Source organism: Ambystoma mexicanum, chromosome 1q (assembly GCF_040938575.1).
Source record: "Ambystoma mexicanum isolate Mex_15411 chromosome 1q, UKY_AmexF1_1, whole genome shotgun sequence".
Lineage (NCBI taxonomy): Eukaryota > Metazoa > Chordata > Amphibia > Caudata > Ambystomatidae > Ambystoma > Ambystoma mexicanum.
In genome coordinates this window covers 1550895023-1550918687 of record NC_090922.1, presented here as the reverse complement: position 1 = coordinate 1550918687, position 23665 = coordinate 1550895023, and the positions used below count along the sequence as shown (strand labels likewise).

Here is a 23665-nt window from a genome sequence, read left to right as displayed (position 1 = left end):
CTTGGTTCCGGAAATACCACTGTAAGGGCAAAGAAATATTTCAGTAGGGTTCGCAGGTACCCCAGTAATCAATCCAGAGTCCCAATCAGTACCAGTGACATTAGGTCCATTTACTGAATATTGCCCATTTCTCTTAACAGAAAATTGTGGGGAGAATCTTTTAGGATTAAACTTGTTGAAGAAACTGAGTGCAGCTATCCATTGCACTCCTGATGGAGTGTTCTTGACATTTTCACCACAGAATATACCAGTGTCCGTATTTTTGTCCAAACCTTAGGCGGGGGAGTTGAGTGAAGTATCAACTTGCATACGGGCGATAAATGACAATGATGTGGGATGCTTGAAGATAGAACCAGTAAAAATTGTTTTGAAAGAGGGAGTAACATTGCCACGTATTCCTCAATACAAGATTTCAATGGAGGGAGAAAAAGCATTGAAAAGTATTGTTTTAGATTTGGTAAAACTGAAGGTGATTGAAGAGATTACAGGCGGCACATGTAACAGCCCCATTCTCCCAGTGTAGAAGAAAGGAGGTAATGAGATACCGTATCGTTTCATAATTGATCTACGCACATTGAACAAAGTGGTTGATCCTCAATTCCCATTGGTCCCTGACCTCACCCCAATTTTGACAATGATACCCGCCTCGGCAGCATAATTTAGCCTGATAGACCTTAAGAATGCATTTTTCAGCATCCCAGTACACAAGGATAGCAGATACTTGTTTGCATTCACATTAGGAGGGCGGTCATTTACATTCACGCGCATTCCACAAGGCTATACAGAGAGTCTGAGTACTTATAGCAGGGCATTGAAAGAACAGTTAGATATGTCAGGTTGTGTATTGTTACAATATATAGATGATTTATTAATTGCTGCGGAAACAGAGGAGATTTGTAAAGAAAGTACTGTCTTGTTATTGTCACACTTGACAGCGTATGGCCATAAAGTGAGTTTGAAGAAATTCCAGTATTGTCGAAAGGAGGTGGCTTATTTGGGCTACCTACTTTCGAAAGAGGGGAGAAGACTGACACCAGAAAGAATAGAAAGTATCTCTGGTATGCCTATTCCAAAAACACAGAAAGGAGTCAGAGCCATAATAGGCATTGCCGGCAGTGGATAGTGAACTTTGCAATGATTGTGAAACCAATGGTGGCATTGACACAAATGGATGTTGTGATGCCTTTGCAATGGAATGAAGAATGCCAGAAAGCATCTGATCTGCTCAAAATTGCATTGTGCTCTGCTCCAGTTTTGGGAACACCAAACAATTAAAAAAATGTCAGATTGTTTGTGCATGAGAATGAAGGCTGCACGTTGGCTGTCTTAACACAGGAACAAGGTGGAAGAAATAGACCATGCAGCTATTTTTCTTCCGCGCTGGACCCTGTGGCATGCGCTCTACCACGTTGTTTGCAAGCTGTTGCAGGGGCTGCTGCGTCAGTGAAACAAATTGAAGGAATGGTGTTGGGGCACACCTTAATTTTAATGGTGCCACATGCCATAGACGTTCTATTAAATAGAACACAGACGCAACAACTCACATCCGCTAGATTAACTAGATACAAAATTGTCCTATTTGCGTCACACATCCAAATTATGAGGTGTAGCGCTTTGAATCCTGCAGAATTAATGCCACTGCCCAATGAAGAATTAGGGGAGAATGAATCACCTCCTCATGATTGTTTAATGGTTACTGAGGAAGAAACAAAAGGAATAATTGATTTAACAGAAACCCCACAGAAAGAGCCAGATGGAGAACGGTTTTGTGATGGCTCCTGCTTCCAATTACCTGATGGCACATCAACTGCTGCCTATGCCATTACGACACAAAAAAGTATTGTAGAAAGCAAAAGAATCCCTTACAACACCGCACAAGCCGTGGAGATAATAGCGTTAACCAGGGCATGTGAAATTTCTGAAAATCTGAGTGTAAACATATATACTGATAGCCAATACGCCTTTGGGGTGGTACATAACTTTGGCCGACTATGGGCTGAGAGGTGTTTCTTGACATCACATGGAACCAGGATTCAGCATGGCCCTTTGATTGTACGATTGCTGTCTGCACTTACGTGTCCAAAGCGCCTAGCAATAGTGAAATGCGAGGCGCATAAAAAGGTAACATGTAAAGTGGGAGAGGGACACGCATTTGCAGACAGAATTGCAAAACAAACTGCCACTGAGTTGGGTACCAAGATGTTAACAGTACAATCAGAAGAAGTGCCTTGTATGATAGAGAATGGAATTGCCACTGTCAAAGAGATGCAGGCAGAAGCAACTGCTGATGAAATACAAGAATGGGCTGAGGGCTCTGCAGAACTAGATCTAGAAGGTTGCTGGGTAGACAAGAAAAGTAGAAATTGGATGCTGCCCAACTTCTATGTAACAGCGATGGTCACAATGGACCACAGTCCCACACACATTTGTGCAAAGTAGATAGTTCAGCACTTACCTACAGTATGGCAGAACACACACATAAAGAAAAATGCAGAAAGACTGGTACAGAATTGCATTACGTGTCTGCAACACAATGTTGGGAAAGGGACAGCGACTCCAACAGGTAGTTTTGGCCCCCCTCTATGCCTTTCGAGGTAATCCATTTTGATTTTATAGAGATGGAAAGGTGTCAGAACTTAAAATACGTCCTAGTGATTGTGTGTGCATTCAGTATGTGGGTAGAATCATATCCATTGAAGGACTGTACTGCTATGAGCAATGCAAAAGTGATGTTAAAGGAATACTTTTCACGGTTTGGCTTGCCCCGGGTCATATGGTCAGATAATAGCCCGCATTTTGTGGGCGCAGTGGTATTACAGATTTGCGCACGTCTCCAGATTGACAAACGATGACATTGCGCCAGACATCCCATGAGTGCCGGGCTTATTGAGCACCAAAACGGCATTTTAAAAGCCAAAATTAGCAAAATCTGTGCGGGGGAATAAATTACATTGGACAGATGCATTGCCCCTAGCGTTATTGGGCATGCGCACACCTGTGCAGGCAAGGACTGGGCTCTCCCCGTACGAGATTGTAATGGGGAGACCTGCAAATGTTTGGTGTGTGCCACAGCCAAGGCGATTGAGTGAGATCGAGTATCCTGTTCTTAGTACATACTGTAACCTGTTAATGCAGAAATTGCGTTTGATTCATCAGCAGGTGCAGGAGGCTTTTCCCATCAGATACATTGGTCCGGGGCATTCTCTGCAAACAGGAAAGTGGATTCTAGTGAAGAACTTTGAGAGAAAATCATCGCTTGCACCGAGGTGGCGTGGACCCTACCAAATCCTTTTGGCAACATAAACTGCAGTTCGTGTGGACGGTAGGACGGCGTGGATACATGCCACGCATACGAAGAAAGTCCCATCGCCATTGAAAGAACTGCCCGATCCAGACAACCAAAGAAAGACAGTGGCCCCAGAAACGAAGGAAATTGTTGCCAGCTTTTTGCCACAAAATCTGACTGGTCCTGAAACAAAGCCTGGAAAGATTGCTATAAAGGAGAGAGGGCAAAGAGTGTCCCAACGTAGTCCAGCAGAACCTGCATCACTGCTTGCTGACACGAAGCCTGCATCATCACTTTGGCACCCACCACCTTTCGTTGCGCCGCAGGCTAGCACTGAGCCTGAGTCCAGAAGTGCATCAGCACTATTCATTGATCACACAGTACCAGGAGCAAGGCGGTATAATTTACGGCCTCGAAAGAAGGAGTGATCAAATCTTCGTTTTATTGATCTTTGTTGGCTCTGTTTCCCATCACGGATGAAGTAGGAACTGGAGGCCGCGGGGAGAGAGGCGTGGGAGTTGTGCAAATCCAACAGCTCAGGAACGCGGCTCCACGGTGCTATATTTGAAAACTCAGGTGTAGATCACCCCTCACGGACAAGTGGGGCTCATGTGGTACGAAGGCAATTGATAACTGCTCTGGAGTTCTTTGAGCAATGTTCAGAAGCACGATAATCTTGCCCAACGTATAGCAATCCAGGCTACCGAGAACTGGCAAAACACTTTGTTGACATTCCTGAACTAATTAACATTCGAACTAGTGCGACGGTAAGAGATATTCACGACGAACATTGTTGGAAAAGAAGGACCACGAGAGAAGAATGCCTGCACCAGCTTTTGCCCCCTCCTGCACCGATGCTGATAATGAGTTAACTATAGAGACTGTAAGGTTACAAAAAAACATTGCCGAAAAAATGGTATGCTGTTCCTAACAATAGTCATGTGCATTATGAGTATATTAACACCGATAATGACAGTATTGGTATCATGGTTTTTAGAAGAAATACACCCATTAGAAGTGTTCTTGCCAATTAGAAATATTTCCGCCACTGAAAGCCCGGTCCCTGTAATTACTTAATCTTTGTCCCCAATGGAAGAGAGACACAGGGAAGGATATGGAAATAATCACAGTCTTCTGGTAAAACCTGAGAAGTGTGCATTTGCTCAATCCTCGTTGTCATACTTGAGATTCATCCTATCCGACAAAGGGGTTACCATGGACCCAAGGAAGGTGGATGCCATCTTGTCATGGCCGTCGCCTTCTTCAGTTAAGGATATTCAACGTTTTTTGGGGCTGGCGAATTTCTATTGGAAATTTATTCCAAGGTTTTCCTTACTCACTCTTCCCATTACATCCCTTCTCAAGAAATCCACGGGTCCTTTCATCTGGTCAAATGAGGCTGAAGAAAGCTTCCTCAGTTTGAAACACAAGTTCTGTACAGCTCCTATCTTGAAACAACCAGATCAACTACTACCCTTTATTCTGGAGACCGATGCTGCTGCAGCTGCCGTGGGTGCCGTTCTTCAGAGAGTCGAGGACCTCGAGCATCCGGTGGCTTACTTCTCCAAGACTTTGAATCCCAGCCAACGCAACTACTCTGTCATAGAAAAGGAACTACTTGCGATGAAGTTGACTTGTTTGGAGTGGAGGCATTTGCTCCAAGGGAGCCTACACCCGTTCCAGATACGAACAGATCATATAAATCTGCAAATACTCAAGCTGCAAGAGTGTTATAACACCCGTCAGGCCAGATGGGCTCATTTTTTCGCCCAGTTTGATTTTGTCATCACATTCATTCCAGGCTCTCAAAATCTAGTCGCTGATGCTCTCTCTCGCAGAGATGATGTTATCTTTCCCTACCGCAAGGAGCTTATGTTTCCTCGTACCCGGATCATATCTGCAGTGACTAGCTTTTTGGAGGAAGTAAGAGGAGCCTACCTCCACGAACCTACTCTCAATGTGGGTAATCAACCAGTCACCACTAAGGACGGTTTGCACTTCATCCACGGAAGCTGTTCATTCCATCCAATAGTCTCAGACGACGAGTCACTCAGTGGTGCCATGATTCCAAGACAGCAGGTCATCGAGGAGTACGAGGCACTCTGGAGCTTCTACAAAGAGCTTTCATCTGGCCCAACATGAAGGCCGATACTCAAGCCTATGTCCAATCCTGTATGGTGTGCTTACAAAGCAAATATTCCACCTCAAAACCTTTGGGGTTGTTACAACAGGAACCGGTCCCACATGGTCCCTTGAAATGCATTTCTACAGACTTTATTGTGGAGTTACTGGTTTCCCGAGGCTGTACCTGCATAATGGTAACCGTGGACACGTTCTCGAAACTTGCACATTTTTCTCCTTTGGCAAAGATTCCGTCCGCCTCGGTCATGGCTGACGTATTCCTCAAGGACATTTTCAGGCTACATGGGCTTCCCCAAAAGATAATTTCCGATAGGGGCAGCCAATATACCTCCAGATTCTGGGCAGCATTGTGTAACTCATTGGGCGTTGAGAGAGCTCTTTCGTCGGGGTTCCACCCCCAGACAAATGGACAGACCGAAAGGTTAAATGGAACCCTAGAACAGTACTTAAGGTGTTTCATCAATAAGCAGCAAGACAATTGGGTAGACCTGCTCCCCACAGCAGAGTTTGCATACAATAACGCTGTTCATACTGCTACAGGGGTTAGCCCCTTCTTCTGTACCTACGGTTTCAACCCGCAGTCCATCGTTCCTGGATTCTGGGAGGAAACTAACCTCCCTTCATTGGAGACCACCCTCGTGCAGATCAAGGAGGCCCACAACACGGCCCGTCAGAGCCTCCTTAAGGCTAGCAGACACTACAAGGAGCAATCCGACAAAAACCGGAAACAGTTCCTGCCTGGGATAAAGGCTCTAAGGTCATGCTGTCCACCAAGTTCCTTCCTCGATGGGTTCAGCCTTCTAAACTGTCACCTCGCTACATCGGACCCTTCGAAATAACTTCAAGGATCAATCCTGTGGCTTACCGCCTCAAGTTGCCTAGAGGACTCAGGCAGATTCACCCTGTGTTTCACTCATCTCTCTTACGTCCCTTTGTGTCAGATACCGGGAAACAAGCATCCCCCAAGTTATGGACTTTGCCTGTTCCAGCCTTTGAGGAGTATGAAGTTTCTCAGATACGTGACTCCCGTTATCATCGGGGACGTCTTGAATATCTTGTACATTGGTAAGGGTATCCCTCCTCGGAAGATACTTGGGAACCCCATTTTCACATTCACTCTCCTCGATTGTTACACAAGTTCCACCGACTCCATCCTGAAAGGCCGGGAGGGAGAAGCCTTTGGAGGGGGCATACTGTCACTGCCGCCGGCGACTGGCGTTTGTGGCGAAGGTGGAAACAGGGACGCCATTGAAGTGTTCTGTTACGTTCCTTCTCCGTCTACCAGACACGGGCTGGTTGTTTTCCAAGATGGCCGCCGCCGTTTGTTTATCTCACTCGGCTGCCGGCGGCTCTGCGCGTTGCAACTGAGTTCGTTCTCGCCCCGTTGCTTGTGCTAGTTCCCTGTGACAGTTCCAGTCCTTCTATGACGCCTTGTTTCGGCGTCTGTCTTGTTTCCTTCTCCCCCCGTTCCATTTGGCTTTCCCCCCCTCTCTGATTTCCGCTTGCCTTCTCCCTTGCTTCCCGTGCTGCTTCCCCCGCTGCCATTCTTCGCTCTTGGATTCCTTCTGACTCCCGGATTCTCCCGTTCTCGCTTCTCCTCCACGCTGTGGGGTACTTACCTGTATCCAGCTACCTCCTACAACCGGTCTGCATAGACACGCCGACCTCACCGTTCCTGGGTAGTCAGCGGAGGACTAATCCTACCTACTACGGATCCAAAGACTTCCACTGCCTTTACGACTACTCCGGATCCAGGGTTTTTTTGCCATCCAGTGGCTTTTTCCCCTCTGGCTGTCGCAGAGGGGAGTCACCAAGGGTTTTCTCTGTCTTGGAGTCACGGTGGCTTCCTTCCGAGGTAGACCTTATCTTCAAAAAAAGAAGAAGCCTTACATTGGACTTACCCGCAGAAAGAAACTGGACTATTCAGGTGAGGAGGAGGTGATTGGGGAAAGTAGTAACTCGAGTGAAGACGAAGACATTGCTGACCTTCTAGCTGATCCCGTAGCCCATAGCGCCAGTTCTGATAGGTATTGAATATGTCATTACTGATAGTGAGATGTTCATTTTGTATATATGTAACTGTTGTAAAATGCTCACTCTCTTGCGTCCCTCGTTGCGGGACGTGAGACCCAGTTGGCCAACTGAGACTATTTGCTTTGCAATAAACCCTAGCTTTTGGGAATTGAACCTCGTGTCTGGCGTATCAGTTTGTGTATGGTGATTGTGCCTTGTTTCCATACGTGAGGGTCCCATCAGGAAGAGCGAGGTAACAACGGGACACTTGTAATGTGCCTGTTGTTACCTCCCTCCCCTTTCCCATTGAGCCCTATGGGGGCTCAAATGGGAATGGGGAATGGTTCCTGCAAGGAGGAATTACTGGGTCCTCCTATGTCGGAATGACCCGGTAAGTCCCCATTGCAGGAACCCGGTTTCGGAGCCCGGTTTGGAGGCAGCCATGGTGCAATGGCTGCCTCCAAACTCGTAATGAGGCCCATTATGTAAAGATATAGGGGGTTATTATGAGTTGGGCGGTAAGGGATTACCGGCACCGGTAAGGAGACCGGTGCCAGTAATCCCTTACCGCCCAATTCCGAGGTCCCTTAGCGGGGGGAACCTTAGCTAAGGGACCAGGGCACTAATAACAGGCTTGCTAGTCCCGAGCCCGTTATTAGCGCCCTCCCCATTCCCATTGAGCACTATGGGGGCTCAAATGGGAATGGGGAATGGTTTGTTCAATGGGGACTTACCGGTCCCGCCATGGTCAGAATGCACCGGTAAGTCCCCATTGAACAAGACCAGTGTCGGACCTGGTATTGGAGGCAGCCATGGCGCAAATAGCGCCATGGCTACCTCCAATCTCTGAATAAGGCCCATAGGGGGTCATTATGAGTTGGGCGGTAAGGGATACAGGGCACCGGTAAGGAGACCGGTGCTGGTAATCCCTTACCGCCCTATTTCGAGGTCGCTTAGCGGGAACCGTTAAGGACGTGTGGTCAGACCACACATCCTTTACGGTTCCCGCTAAGGAACCAGGGTGCAAATAACGGGCCCACGAATAGCTATATGGGGGCTCAAATGGTAATTGGGAATGGTTGGTTGAATGGGGATTTACCGTGTCCGCACAGGTCATAATGTCCCGGGAAGTCCCTAATCAACCAGACCGGTGCTGGACCTGGTATTGGAGGCAGCAATGGCTACCTCCAATCTCGGAATGAGGGCCGTAGACGTGTCCACAATAATGGGCCATGTGGTGATGAATGATGAAAAGTAACGCTGATTACGAAGTGCCATGTGAAGGTAACTTTTTACTGTATGTTGTCACGTCATCATGACACTGGTCCCTAAAAAGACGTTCTCCTAGGACTGAAATTTCCTTTACATTCAGATGGTAAGAAAGTTTCTTGGAGGGGCTGGTCATGCCGTTTGTTCTTCCTTATTCTTTCCAGTGGATGACTCCCATGGGACTTCACATGTTGGGTTTCCTAATTTTCTGCTTTTGCTGCCCCTTATAATGGTCAGTATTTTCACACTCCATTATAATTTCCCCTTTGTATGGGCTATTGAGAGATATTTCTAAGGGTGATGGCTCTTTTCCATATGCTCAAGAGGGTAGTATTTCGGAAGGGCTCCCAATTCTTTCCATGAGGGATCTCGGTCCTTTAAGGAAATGAGGGGATAGTTAGATGGTATCTTTAATGGGTCAGGATGGTCGTTCTGAAGTCAAGTATATTTGGGGTTTTATTGATCTCCTTAAATATGGATTCCCAGATACTTTCATCTACAAGGTTCTCCATTATCTCTCCCCTGTCGATCCGTATAGGAGAGGGAGAGACATTGAAGAGAACAAATCTAAGTTCATCTCTGCAAAAGAGAATGGGTAGTATTTTCAATACTTTCTCTCTGCAGGGTGTCACATAGATGGCTGAGTTGGTGGGAAAACTCATTTGTAAATCTAAAGAGATCAAGATCTTGTTTCTCCCTGGTACTAGACAGTCTTGGGGACACTGAAAATTATAGATATTTCCTTCCACCATCTTCCTATTAGGAAGAATAGCCGGTAGGCCCAAGAGATGGAAGGAGATCCCCATTCTATAATCTAAGTATCTATGGGGCAATTCACTCTCTTTCACATAGGGATTTGACCTATTAGTGGAGAGGATGATGTTATTGTTTCCTCCCTGGGTCTTGTTGTAAGAGGGCTCAATTTTAAGAGGTGTTTTTCTTTATTCTGGTGGAGTTCCCAACTTATAATCAGTTGAGTGACATCCCACCACTGACACCATATGTGAGTAAGGCATGGTATCCTGAGATCCACAGACACAAAAGACAGCAATTTCAACAACCTTTATTTGGTTACGTAGGAGTAGAGAATGACTAACTGGCCCTAAAATAGGAGTATGGTATAGTATGGTAATGTTTATTTGTATAGCGCCTAAACACAGGCAAGTGTTTCAAAGTGCTCAAGGAGGGTAGGAACTTGGGGAAAAACAACAGTCGGTCAGAGCCCATGACATTTTGAAGCGATAATAGTTTGCACAGGCAGAGTAAGTGCATATGATACAATTAACAGTTGGGACTGACGATGATTCTGCAGATTTTTCAAGTGCAATTAAGGAGTGTAGACATGGGGTAAATGACAGACAATCTACAAGCAAGGTGCCTCTGGATCGTGCAAGTGCACAGATGGTTACAGGGGTCTGGGGAGGTGAAGTGGGACAAGTAATGAGGGTGGGAATATCCAAGTGCACCCAGTCAGTGGAGACCGGGGTAAGTGCAGAAGGAGACACTCCCTTGGGTCATTTATCAAGTGCAGTGGTGGTGAGGCGAGTGCAGGGCCCAGAGGTGAGTGCGGGAAGACTGCTGGGGTGAAAGGGACTCTGAGGTGCACCAAGCACCCAGTCAGCAAGCTGTACGGGGAAAGGAGCAGAGAGATAGGTTAGCAGGTTAGAGGGAGAAGCCTCAACCATTAAAATATAAGGACAAATAGGGCCTCATTCCGAGTACGGCGCTAACCAATGGCGCTATTAACGCCTTGGTTGACGCCGTACCCGGACCGGCAGCGCCTTGGTGGTTGGCGGAATTACCGCCCCATTCCAAGGTTGGCGGGGCGGTAATTCCCCAATCCCCATTTACCCTTCCCCATTCCCATTCTTGCCCCATAGGGCATAATGGGAGTGGGGAAGGCGTCAATTACGCCACCGTAAATTACGGTGGCGTAATTAACATCAAGGTCCCTTAGCGCCATGGTATTTAACGCCTGCTAAAAGCAGGTGTTAAAAGCACCATGGCGCTAAGGGAACTCGGAGTATGGCGGTAAGGGATTACCGCCACCGCTCTCGTTAGCGGTGGCCGCTATCCCTTACCGCCATACTCGGAATGAGGCCCATAGTCTTGTCAGTCCAAACAAAAAGGCTGTCTTTGTCAAAACCTATGCTTACCCTAACTCTGTGATCCAACATTGTGCATGGAATTGGACAAATGAAAAATAGGGTGTAGAAATAATAATGGGATGGCACTGGAGCTTCTCCACAGCACCCTTCCCCAAGTTCGAGCCAATTGGGATACCCAAAGTTCAGCAATGTTCCAAAAGTTCCCAATGGCTTCTAACTGGCTTTTCCGGGATCCCTTTCACCCAGACTCGGAGCCCCTTAGCATCAGATCCTCTGGGTCTGTACAAGTTCACTTTCCAATAATTTCACCAGGTTACTATTCAACCGGTTTCCCAAAATTCAATTTTAAAAAGCCTGCACAAGTTCACATTCAAAGTCCACGTACAACTTTACACTCATAGTTCACTTTATTTCACTTACTCCTTTCAGGGTTCCCTTCCCCATATGTTCAACTGCTATTGCAGGGTGTTTCACAGTCTATTTTCCTGGCGGGGTCCCCCTGAGTTGTGGCGCTGTTGTCTGACTGCACAGTCCACCCCACTACAGGTTGCGCAACCCGGGCCCCAGGGTTTAGGTTCAGCACTGTGCACATCCAAGACATTCGAGAATGCAGAGCTTTACTTTTCCTTTGCACGACCACGCTGAGATTCTTTCTGTCCTTTTCTGTGCTCTGCTTTCCTCTGGTGCTTCTGGCAGCCTTCATTTTCACTTTGTTTCATTTTGCTTGTGCTTCTTGCACCCTTTTGCTTGATTTTCACTTTCTTGACTTCATATCTTGCTATTTCTTTCCCGTGGCACTTGCACACTTTATTACGTACCTTTTCCCTTTTCCACTTTCATGCTTTAAAAATGTTCCTTTTCTTTTTCTTTTCGTGCCGCTCGCACACTTTACAAACTTCCCTTTTCTTTTTTCCTGTACAGCTTGCACGTCTTTAAACTTCACTTTCTCCCGCTTCAGTCTCACATGCATGACGGGTTTCCCTGGCTGTCAGAAACTCACTGGTCATTGCGTTGCTGCTCACAGGGCTCTGCTTCACTCACCATCGGGGCCTGGGTTTCTCCTTCTGCCCCTTAGATATTCCTGGAATCTCTCTCATGCCCTGGGAAACAAGCATTTGCCTTCTGCATGGCCAATTGTAGTCAGCCCTTTTTCCAGGGCTAACCGTCCTGGCTTCTTGGATACCCGACTCCCTTGCCACGCTCTGACCCTTACCAAACACTGGGGTAGCGCTTTGGCATCTCGCTCTGCACCAGATACCTCTCCACCTTGCAACAGTCTCCGGGCCTTCAGGCCAGGTTTTCTGGGGCAATCATTGCTGATTCATCACAAGATGTACAGGTGAAAATGCCTGCAGCCCCACAGAACTGCCAGTGCTTCCTGCTCTATCTGTGAGTATCGTTGCTCTGTACCTGATAAAGCCCTGCTTGCAAATGCTACTGGCCTCACATTCCCATTGGCATCCACCTGTGTAAGCACAGCCCCCAACCTAAAAGGGCTTGCATCCACCACCACTTGCATATGCTCTCGATGGATCGAAGTACGCCATGGTGCTGTCGCCAGGAAGAGCCTCCTTCATTTCCTCAATCGCTGGCTTTTCCAGAGGCATCTACCGGCACAAAGTGTCTTTCTTGGTTAGATTACGGAGCAGCTCTGAAATCATGACCAGGTTCCTGATAAAGCACCCGTAGTAATTTACCGTTCCTAGGAAACTACAAACCTCTGGGATGTTTTCAGGCTGCTTCCTTTCTTTAATGTCCTTCACTTTGGCTGGCGTCTGCCGATATGCCACCCTCCTGGAACACAAACCCAAGGAACTCAATTCTCCACCATCGGAATTCACATTTTTCATTCTGGGGTGTAAGCCCAAATGATCGAGTACGTTCTAGTGGTTTTTCAAGTCTCGCCAGACCTTCTACCGCCGATTACATGAATACCAGAATATCATTGCTGATATTTAGAACCCCTGGAGGTCAGCCAACACGCCCCTTGTAGTGTTTTCAAACACCTCTGCCGCTGACAAGACCTCAAAACAGAGTCTATTGTAACATTAGACTGCCCTGTACATTGTGAATGTTGTGACATACCTTGAGTCTGGGTGCAGGGCGAGATGATGGTACCCTGCTCTTGAGTCCAGTTTCAAAAGGAATACCGTGCCTTGAAAGTCTACGATGTCATCTATTGTCGGCGAAACCGCCAAACCTGTAATGAGGCCCAAGGTCTTTCTTAACGGATAGTGACTTCTGTTTTCTCACTGATGGAAAACATTTTAATGGTGGTTTACTAAAAAAAGCCCAATTTTTGGAAGTACAAGTTTTAGTATTGTGTCCCATATTACTATGGTTACCCCCTGGAATGTCCTTTTTGATCATAGAGTCGAGGGACTGCATAGCCATAATGGCTTCCTTAGTAAACCTGTTAAACTATCCTTTTGCCTAATTGGGGTCTCCAAAGCTTCTATAATGGAGATCCCATCCTTCTCATTTCGGCCCCTCACGATATTCACTATTTGCGGAACTTCTGCCTTCCCCAAATGTTGTGCCAGTTTGCCCACTAATCTATCCTCCTGATCATTCATGGAAATAGTATTGCTTCCTTGCAGGATACAGCTATTTCCCCTCGCCACTTCCCATGATTTGGGAAGATCAATGACTGGAAGATCACCATCTCTCTGATTGTGCACTTGGGCCACAATCAAACCAATATGATTCCGTGGAACCCCAGTATCGAAATTAGGGATCCCCGAGCCTTCCTCTATTACTACCTCTTGCTCAGCTAGAGGGATGTTTTCTCTAGACAAATCGAGAGTTCCGACATTAGTAACCATCGCGGTCGAGGTATTTATCAGGCCCCTAAAACCTTTTTGCTTCATCTGTGACCAGTTGGCTTCTAAGGCTTGTACGGGCCATAGTAAGAAATAACGATATTCCCTTTTAAGATTAGAGGAAAGGTCCAACAGCCCCACCCGTACCAGGCCCAAGACGAAATGAGGATTACAGTTTACTGCCCACTCTATAATACACTGGCCAAAAGAGCACCCACCATCAATTGACCAGGACTGGCAGTGGGTATAGTAAATAAAGAAAGAGGGGAAAACAGAAAAAGAGAGAGTGACCCGTTATAGCCTATTGGCTGGTAGGGTCTACACAGAGTGAATCCTTTCAAGGTTCTCCAATATTGTCTACAGGTTTTCAGGGGAATGTTCCATTTTAGTGTACAATAATTAGTGTGCATTCACACAAGGAATACAGTGTACTTAAAAATGATTTAAAAAGGCTGTGTCTGAGTAGAAGTATGTAATGAAATCACATTAGAATACAACCATAAAGTTATTAATATCAGTATAAACAGCAGCAGACTACAAGCAGAATAGCCAATGCTGGATAAAAACAATAAATTACATTAGCAAAGAGCTGGGAAAAAAGAAGAAAAAAGGACTTTACGTTCCTAAGGAGATATTTATGTTAATCAAACATCATCAAATGGGTGTAGAAGCCAAATCCAAAACCCCGGAAAGCAAAAAGTTCTTTGCAACTCGTGTAATAAAAAAGATTGTAAGTAGGCTTTTTAGTATGCAGTGTTGTATAACAGTAAAGTTCAGAGGGGAGAGGCAACTTTGCAGCCCCTTGCTATATTATTGCCGCAGTCAATGTGAAGTGAGAGTTCCCAGGAAGCACAGGGGGGTGGATGCTCTCACAGCTTCCCAGAATAGATAAACAGAAAGACTGCGCAAGTATATGTCACTCAAAGATCAAGGGGAGAGGCGACCCCGCAACCCCATGTAATTAAATTACTATTATAAAAAAAGAAAACAAAAAGTAAATAACAATATAGAGTTGCTGTCACAAACAAATAAAAGTACGCCTTACGTGAGTCCAACCGTACCGGTAAACAGGGCGAGGAATGCCTGTCAGCTGACAGCTCAGGGAGCAGCCAGAGTCCGTCTCTCCCCCTCGCCCTTTAATATACCGAGCAGTGGCTAAGTTGAGTGCAAAACAAGAATAGCCAGGAGGAATAGATTATCACTCATGCACACTGGTCTCTCCACAATTCCTTAACTTGGAATCAATCATAGTGCAACGAGGAGGATTTGAGCGCTTGATGAGACTTCATGGAGTGTAAAAAAAAGGCATCTTGCATCCCGCTTCCAGCCAAACAGCTCCAAACAGTGGAGAGAGGCGCCCTTTACTCCTCAGCGGGCATAACGCTGCAAGGGTGCTGGCGTGGTCAATTTATGGTCCCACTTCCTGGACGGGCGTGTTCACAGCCCGTAAAGCGGAATGGACCGTTAGAATTCCAGGAACCTTTAACCAAGGTAGCGTTCTCCTCCGCAGCGTTATTTCACAGCAATTTACAGCAATTTCTGTACTCAATGCTACCACCTCTCTCTTCACCCCACCCTACACCCCTTATCTCCCCACACATCCTAATGATCTCCTCTATTCCTCTACCCACCCATCTTCCTAGTCCTGCTCATCCTTCCTCTAACACTCTCGCTTTATTTCTTACCATCTCACACTCACCCTTTCTCACTCATATTTCTTACTGATGGCACGCTCTATCAATGACTTCCTCCCTTGCTCTATTCCCCTTCTCATTCTATTGCATACCTGCACCGTTTATTTATTTATTTATTGTTCGCTTGTTATGTGCTTGTACAGCAAGTAAATACAGTTTCAAAGCACCCACAGGGGATGGAGGGAACAAGGGAGTGGAGGGAAGAAGTAAAAAAGAATGAATCTACTATGCCTTGTGAGTATTCAGAACGTGCAAGTGCAGCAAGGAAGAGGGCAGAGGGTGTAGGTGCTGAAGTGTCCATGTTTGTGGGTGAGCCACAGATGAAGTGCATGGTATGGTGAGTGCTTCACTGCCTGGAGCCGCGTTGGGTGTAAGTGCCAGCCTCCAGGGTGTATGGTGTGCCAAGGCAAGTGCTGAGGGTAGACAGAAGCTGGGCGATTGGTTGTGGAAGGTCAGGGCCCTGAGGATGCATAAGGCCCAGGACACCAATCACAGCAACTGCATCCTCCCTATCGCATGCCAACATTCCGGGGCACCTGGGAGGGAGATTTCGACAAGGAAATCGGTAGACTATTTTTTTCATAGAAATGCATTGGGACTACAGTTATTTTAGGTGGCAGACAGTGAAAATTGCAATATTTTTCACTGAAAAATCGGATATCCCCCGCATAAATCGGGAGGGTTGGCATGTATGTTATTGCATCGCCCTTTTAAACTTTGCACCTCTCCTTCTTTGCATCCTGGTGCAGATTGCAAAGAACAGCAGTAAACGCCAACCCGTTTGGCATTGGCGATGCTTTTTTTTTTAATCATGCATTGGGGCCTCATTACGACCCAGGTGGTCCCGTAATGAATGGTGCCTATCGCCAGCTGCCGAAGTATTTCAGCACGAAATTCTCAAAGTTCTCACTGGCCTAGAAGGGACAACAAACATTAGCGACGACATCATCGTATAGGCCACTAACGAAAAAGAACACCTCAAGCGCCTCATGGCGGTCCTACGCAGACTTGAAGAAGCTGGACTAACCCTAAAAGCAGAGAAGTGCGAATTCGGAAAGGAAGAACTATGCTTCTTTGGATACATCTTTAACGCAAGAGGGGTGTCGCCGGATCCTGCCAAAGTTAATGACATCAAAAGCACTAAGGCCCCACAGTCTGCCACTGAAGTAAGGAGCTTCATGGGAATGGCAACGTACTGCGCGAGATTCATCCCTGACCTCGCTACCATCGCAAGCCCCCTCCGCGAACTAACAAAAAAGGACCAAAAGTGGGAGTGGTCGTCCACTCACCAACAAGCATTGCAGCGAATCAAGGACACACTGTCCGCCGCCACAACAATGGCATTCTTTGACATTGAGAGACACACTGAACTGCTAGTCGATGCCAGCCCAGTCGGCCTAGGGGCTGTGCTCACCCAAACAAAGAAGGGAACATACACCCCATTGCTTTTGCCAGTCGTGCGCTAACCAAAACTGAACAGAATTATGCACACATAGAAAAGGAGGCCCTTGCAATCCTGTGGGGATGCAGACACTTCAAAGTCTACCTGTTAGGCAAGCAAGCAAAGGTGTTCTCCGACCACAAGCAACTCATTCCAATATTCAGATGGTCGGTGCCACATCCCCCAGCACGCAACGAAAAGTAGATGCTAAAACTTCAGCCCTACAACATAGAGGTAGAATACCGGGCGGGTGCGGATAACCCAGCCGACTACCTGTCCTGCCACCCGCGGCATGCCACCGATCAGGAGGAACACCATGTGGCGGAGACTGACGAACACGTGTGCCACGTGATAGCCTGTGCCCGACCACGGGCCCTGCCCCTGCAAGAGATAGCCAACGAGCCTGAGGCTGACGCCATTTTAACACACAGCACTCTTGCCATCCAATCAGGGAATTGGAAGAACTTCCTGACCTCCATGGCTCAGCGCACCACATCCGCCCAAGAAAAACTACAAACACTGTTCGGAATCCGCCATTAACTTACCGTAGCCCCCGAAGGGGTGATACTCAAAGGCCACCGAATCGTGTTGCCCACATCACTAGAAGAAAGGGCCCTCAAGCTAGCTCACAGCGGGCACCAAGGAATTGTGAAAACTACTGCGTACCTAAAGTCCAGGATGTGGATGCCCAACATGCGACAGCGAGTGATGGACCTAGTGGGGTCATGCGCGGCCAGCCAAGCTACCAGGAGAGCTGGGAACCCAGAACCCATCATCAGCACCCGGACAAGCAGGTATACCGAATATCAGCCGGTATCCCGAAGTTGAACACGTGGCGTCTACCAACGCAGAGACCATGACTCTAACAACGGGCCACCCTTCACCAGCCAAGAGCTACGCTAATTCTTCCAGGACCTCAACATACATCACAAGCGGATCACCCCAGGATGGCCACAAGCAAACGGCGATGCTGAGCGATTCATGGGGTCGCGCAATAAAGTCATCCATATCGCAAAGGAACGAGGAAACTCCTGGCTAAAAGCAGTATATCATTTCCTGAGGACCCACAGGCAGACCCTGCACTCCTCGACAGGGAACAGCCACACAGCACTTATGTTTGGGGTACCCATACAGGCAGAAATTCCCATGCACCCAAAGTTGGTGGCACCTGAGCAAGACATCCCAGCCATAGACGCCAGGAGGGCTATGAGAGAGCCTCACTCGACGAGCCAGCGACCGGGAACTAGTGCCCGGAGACACTGTCTTGGTTAAGAATCGAGCCATGCCTAAAAAGATGTCCATGAATTTCGAGTTCCAGCCCTGGACAGTCAGCGCTGCGAATCATAGCATGATTACCGCCACCAGAGGAAGTGAGACAGTGACTAGGAACATATCGCACTTCAGGAAAGTACCGCCCAAACTGTGGGAAGAAAACCCAAGTGCCGCAAGTGAAGAGACTAGGTCACCCTGTCGGCCACAGGACCAGGTGACACCTGGAATTTACGAAGTGCCCCGAGAGCCAAGGACACCCAACCGGCACGAAGAGGTAATCGTGCCGGAAAGGCACCCGGCGGAAGATCCAGAGAGAAACCACCCCCGATACCACCTGTGGGAAAGGCCAAAACCATCCTCCCGCCTCCAAGGGTATGTCGTAGACGGGATCTACCAGCAGGTGAGCCCGCCCAGGCGCAATCTGAGAGAATAGAATCAACTACACCTGTTGTGATGTGATACTGTTAAATGTTGTGAAAACCATTCCAAGTTGGGCAGGAATGTGGTGTCACGTGCCGGAATTTGCGGTCACGTGTGAGGGGCGGGGAAAAGGAAATAAAGGCATCACCGGAACTGGCGCGAGTCAGTCCAGGCTTATGCAACACAGCGTGTGATCCTGTTATTACGCGCAGCGAAGCGCTGCGCCACACGGCCTTATCCAGACGCCCTCTCTGCTGCCGGGCCCTGCGACGCCGTAGGCCCAACATCACAGCCCTATTACGAGGGTCCCGCAAGTGGACCAGGGAGTTAATAACGGGCCCGTTATTAGCTCCCTCCCCATCATACCTGCCTACATTTGAAAATCAAAATTCCTTAGATTTCGGCTCCGCCCACAGCCACACAAGACTCCGCCCATTTGCACACGGCTCCACCCACACGCCCCGCCACCTGTCAAAAAGGTAAACTCGGTCGTGGTAGCCTTCAGGTTGCTTACCATAGCATTCATTTAAAGCTATAGTAAGGAAAATGAAGGCAGCGTTGCCGCGAAATAATAGTGCTTTCAATCCATGTAATTGGATTGAAATCAGCATTGCATGAATGATTTTCAGTGCTTTGGTAAGCAAAATGAAGGCGGCAACGGCCGCCGTAATAATAATGGCATGGATTGAAAGCACTATTATTCTAGTGGTGCAGGCAGTGGGCGGGAACATTTCGCGCCGTTTCCGGGTCCTGTCATATTCTCCACCTGATTGGCTACGGCGGCAGGCAGTGCGCATGCGCCTCTCAGTGCGCTCTTTTCTTCGCTTGTCACCCCTTCCTGCCTCTACTCTCAGAAGCCGTCTCGTTAATGCACAGGTGCAGGAGAGCCGGCCTTCGTTACTGCGCATGTGCACGAGGTCCGTGTCTTGTCAATGCGCATGTGCAGTAGATCCGGCCTTCGTTACTGCGCATGTGTAAGAGATGACGTCCCGTCTCTATGCATGTACAGGTGAGCCGTCTCTCGCCTCTGCGCATGTGCAGAATATTCATTTCTCGTCACCACGCATGTGCGGGAGATAAATATCTCCGCGATGCGCAGGTCTGTTCCTCGGCTCTGCATCCCAGGCTGGCATCTCTGCAAACCCCCCCCCCCCCCCTTCACGCGAGGCTCTGCTGATGGAGGACGCGCTCTTCCGAGGCTGCCTCCCCCCCATTTATACCCCAAATGCTGAATATTGCAGTGGGAGGCGCTTCACAGGGGACGTGGCAGTGATTATGGGATGATAATTCCCTGCAGGTGGGGGCAGTGCTTTAAATGGAGTATTGAGGGGGGCTCAGTTGGGGGCGTGGCGTGAACAGGGGTGGTCTCCTCTACATAACTAAGCGCATACTGCAACACTGCTGCTACACCCAAAACCTGTGATCCTGGGCACATCATTTCATTGCACTGTTGAGGCTTTTTAAAAAGAGAGAAAGTTGACTGCTTTTAATATAAAATACAAGCAGTCCTTGCATTCGAGGATGGGGGCTACTCAGGGGGCTTGACATATAAAAGTTTGTATACCACTGCCATTGCCCAATGCTGCCAGGGCATGGTTGCAGAGCCCAGCGCCTGCACGTGGGTGGGCCGCTGACAGGGTAAGGTGACAGGTGGGAGATTGGCTACGAAAGCGCACTACCGGGGGCTCTCGTATCCTCCAACCCCTCATGTCCTCTCGCAGGGGCCATTGTGTAAGAAATAAGAGACGGTTATGACCGTGTGAAGAAGAGAGGGTGGGAGCAGGGGAGAAGCGGGGCAGAGGCGGTCGTGTGCGTTTGGGTGCCACTGATACGCCAAAGTTGTTTTCTCCGTCCGTTCTCAGCTCTGTTCTGTTTATGCAGATGAAATAACAATGACCGGCCGTCAAGTGGTGGGACTGGAGGGCTCCGGCTCGGCCTCACTTTTTGGAGTCTGCGGGACTAAGCCCAGGCAGGCCCCAGCCCACTTAAAGCACTGGGTGAGGGACAGGCAGAGCCCACACTCTTCTCGATTCAGGAGAGATGTCGCCCTGGCGCTACTGCTCCTCCATGAACATCCTGTCAGGCCTCCCTCCCGTGCATGTGATGGGGGTGGGAACTCTGTAGTGATTTAGATTATATATTTTCTCTGAATGTCATATGAATGCTTCGAGTAGTTAATTCAGATCATTCTTATTGTAGATTAATCATATGATAACTTTTGCTTTCCACAGACCTGAACACTTTATTGGTGTGTCCTCATGTTCAGAAAAAGTCAGGATCACAGATACAAAGGGTAAGTAACTGCTATGATATGTGTCTGTCTCTCTGCACACATTGTGCTTTGCTTATGAGACAGCTTGTCGCCTGCCCTGCCCGTCACCTCTTCCCTTACTCTGCTCTTTTTACAAACAAGATGCAGCCCGCCATTTGGACCACAAGTCTGTTTAAGACAGTGAAACACAGTGGGCCACTATTTTCAAAATAATGAGATTCCTTTACCCACATTGGAAATGGTGAACAGCTCGCCTTTAATCTTTTTATCCATTAGTAATACGGAGGAAGTCCACAACATCTCACAGCATCCCGACGGCTTCAGAACATGCAATTATTATATATCAGGTGTCATGTTACGACATCGTTCTGTGGACGTTGGGCTAGGGTGGGGGCGGGACCCAAGGGAGGCACATACACTGCGACAATGGCGACGAGGAGGAGGACCCAGACCGGTCCCTCTGAGCATTCTAATTTCGCTCGGCACGACTGCAGGAGGCGTAGCCTACCTCCTTTGCTCACACAGGCCCGGGAACTACAGTGGTGACTTCACCCTAAGGAGAGGGCGCACACAGGCTGCAAAGGCCTCCTGGTGGCCGCACTTGCTACCAGCATATGGAGAAGGCCCAATCCCTCCAAGAATGGTGTGTGATACAGGAACACCCTGCACAGAGAAGTTGGGTGTGGTGTGGCCCACCCCACGTGCAGCCAGCCAAGAAAGGCCTCTGCGGACAGCAAGCACACACTGCTACTAGCACAAGCCAGTCTTCTGCCTGCAAAAAGAGCAACATGATAAAGAAGAATGTTAGAGGGAGACACCCCAGCATTGTGCCAACACGGCTTTCAGAAGCCATCCCACATGGCCACGGTGAGACTAACCAGTGGCAACTGCCACAGGCATCGGATCTCAGAGACACAGACAACCTAGGACCCCGGTGGGTCAGATGGATGAAGGACTTCAAAGTGTACGTGGGGGCAATGGACCCCATGGACGAAGAGAGAAAAAAGAACATCCTGACGGCAGTGGGGACTGCTGTGAGAGACATACTCTATGAACTGGATAACGAGGAAAAAGCAACGTACCAAGTGATCTGAGAGGCACTTGACACCTATTTTGCCCCACACATCAACGTAGACTGCAACACACATCTTTCACACAACCATGCAAGAAAAAGGGAAACCATGGACAACTATGTTATGAGACTGCGAACCCGCATGAAGCACTGGGCCTTCCATCGATATTCGAATACCAAAGCTTTGCGCTCCCAGGTCATTGTGGGGTGTGAATCCGCTGAGTTCAAAAGGAAGTTGCTCCAGAAACAGAGGACCCTGGATGAAATACTAGCGATGGCTAGCACCGACTCGGCAGTCACACAGCAGGTTGTTGGCATAGGACAGGAAAAATATGATCGGATACCAGAGATCAGGAGAGTGTCAGGAAATTGAATCCAGCACAGCGTGACAAACCCACACAGCCAACAAAACTGTACTACCAGTACAGCTATGAATTCCCCTATGAAGGCACGTGCCCAGCAATCGTCCAGAAGTGCGCAGCATGCAAGAGTTATGACCACTTTAGAGCAGTATGCAGAAATGCCCCAATACTGCCTGCCCCAACACCCTCCCTGAGGAGCAGCAGACACCAACCCGCTCCCCAACCAGACGACAGGAGAGCGAGCCACGAGCGCAGAAGATATCGCCCAGCGAAGGGCGAGAGCAGCCACCAAACCCCAGAAGATCGTTCCGGTCCCCGGACAGGAGAACCTCCCACAGACCCTGCAGCAGCATCCGCTACATGGAGAAACGGTCACAGTCAGGGAGTGATTCCTCCTCTTCACACGACAGTCAAAGGAGGAAATGATAAGTGTGGGCACTCGAAAATGAGACACCGAAGGAACACACCCCCATCCTAACACTCCAAGTACAGAACATACAAACAGAATTCCTCATTGACAAGGGTGTAACCGTCAATGTCCTGAGCAAGGAGGCCTATAACCGCATGCTTCACCAGCCGGAACTGCGGCCCTTGCAAGTCAACATTTTTCCTTACAGCTCCAACACACCTTTGCCATGCACAGGCACTTTTACAATGGTCTGTGCACACATATTGCGCACAGTCAAAATACAACTACATGTCCTCTCCACAGATTCAAACAGCAGGTGTATCTTGAGTTTCAGGACGGTCATCGACATGGGACTTGTCCACATCCTGTACAAAATGATGGCACACAAATATATGGCCCCTGAGGGAGACGTCACAAAATCCTACCCAAATCTCTTCAAAGGCCTTGGCAAACTGTGCAGCTGCAAAGTGAGACTCCACATTGATCCAGAGGTCAAGCCAGATGCCCAGCAGTACAGGGGCATTCCGATAACAATTCAAAGGCAAGTAGAAGAAGAACTGAGACGCCTGCTAGAACTCCACATCATTGAGGTTGGGGGGCCCACCCCATGGGTTTCCCCGATTGGACCAGTACCTAAGAAATCAGCAGAGTGTTCCTTTTGTTTGTGCATAGACATGTGCTGCCCTAACATGGCAATGCAATGAGAGCGACACCAGATACCGCAAATAATGGACAGGATCCACCTCCTCAATGGTGCCACCATATTCTCGAAGTTCGGCCTCAACAAGGGCTACCATCAGATGGAGCTGGCACGGGAGTCCCAAACATTTACCACTTGTGTAACCCACATGTGGCTCTACCGCTACAAACGACTGAACTTCGGCATATCGTTTTCAGCGAAAAATCTTCCAGAAGGAGATCCACCAGGTGATCAAACACGTTCCTGGGTGTCTCAACTACAGCAATGACATCCTGGTATTCGGGAAATCAACCAAGGAGCACAATGATAATTGTTAGGGAGAATTCTCATTTATGGCTAATTTCCCTTACCTAGTGAGTCCCTCAGCAGCTTTGCTGGATTTC

The 23665-nt window shown here is 48.2% G+C and overlaps 1 protein-coding gene across 1 annotated transcript in view; it reads left to right on the top strand.

Moving 5' to 3' along the window:
* Positions 1-19624: 19624 nt before the first annotated feature.
* The window catches only part of LOC138552110 (zinc finger protein 850-like), a 160143-nt gene continuing 156102 nt past the window's right edge, over positions 19625-23665 (top strand). Inside the window, exons 1-2 of the mRNA XM_069642517.1 lie at positions 19625-19764; positions 20699-20760. The gene's annotated coding sequence lies outside the window, so the exon portion shown is untranslated. The remainder of the gene's footprint in view (positions 19765-20698; positions 20761-23665) is intronic.